The following is a 1,072-nucleotide window of genomic DNA, read 5'->3' on the forward strand; positions in this document are numbered from 1 at the left end:
TTTAACGCTTTGACCACTTCCTGTTTGATTTACAAATCAGTTTCCAACATTGTGGAAAAATAAAGCATTAGATGGTGGTTACATAACCAGCAATAGTTGGAAATCTGAGGTTTTGTTGTATTACATGACCAAAATCCAGTTTTGCTTTCAGAGCTCTTATTGAAAACACTGGTATGCACTGTTTAGAAACACACACACACACACATACTGGCCTATCAACAGGTGCTGGGAGTGTGTTGGGATTTTTAATCCTATTGTGGAGCAAAGCTCAGGTCACGTCCCGTGTTCCACACAGACTCCACCCCTGCTGCAGTCCTATTGGTCCTCAAGCAGCATTTGGTGCCACCCTCATTACCCAAACTGTTGCTCTGCTGCATTCAGGTACTGTGGGAAAAAGGTAAATATAAGCTTCCTAACAAAACGTGTACCTGACTTTATAATACAGTATTTATTGTAAATGCTGTGAGGAGACACGTTGTATTTTTAGACATTATGCAGTGTTCGAGTCATGCAGTACAGTGGGATATTTTATCAATACAATAGATAGTATTCCCATTTAAACTGTTACACTGCAGACACTGTCATTTGTGAATTTAACTAAAATGAAATAAAACTGAGCAAGCTAATTGCATTCGTTTGAATCAAAGTTAATATATTTCACTAAAACTCAACTAAAAACTAAAACAAACAAAAAAATTAATCAGTTTGTAAATACTGTCTTTGGACCACAGCATGACTCTGTCAACTTTGTCCCATGTGACTCGAATGCATCACAACACCAGCTGTCTCGCACCAGGAAGTGGCTTGGGATTGACCTGTGTGTTGGTGTCACAGAGAACAACCCCCTTCATGCCTTGTTAGGAAAGCCGTTTTCCCTCCCTCCCTCCCTCTAACTTCCCTCCCTCTGTCCCTCCGTCCCTGCATTACACTTGCTCTCAGTTCATGTCAACAGCAGCAGCATGCAGCAGCCCGTCTGCTCTCTGTCCTCTGCTCGTTGACCAGGATGAACGCTCTCTGTTCTCTGCTCTGTATCAAATACAGGTAGGGAGGGCCTGGACACACACACACACAC

This window comes from Morone saxatilis, unplaced genomic scaffold (assembly GCF_004916995.1).
Source record: "Morone saxatilis isolate NCDOM2014 unplaced genomic scaffold, NCSU_SB_2.0 Contig17, whole genome shotgun sequence".
Classification (NCBI taxonomy): Eukaryota; Metazoa; Chordata; class Actinopteri; family Moronidae; genus Morone; species Morone saxatilis.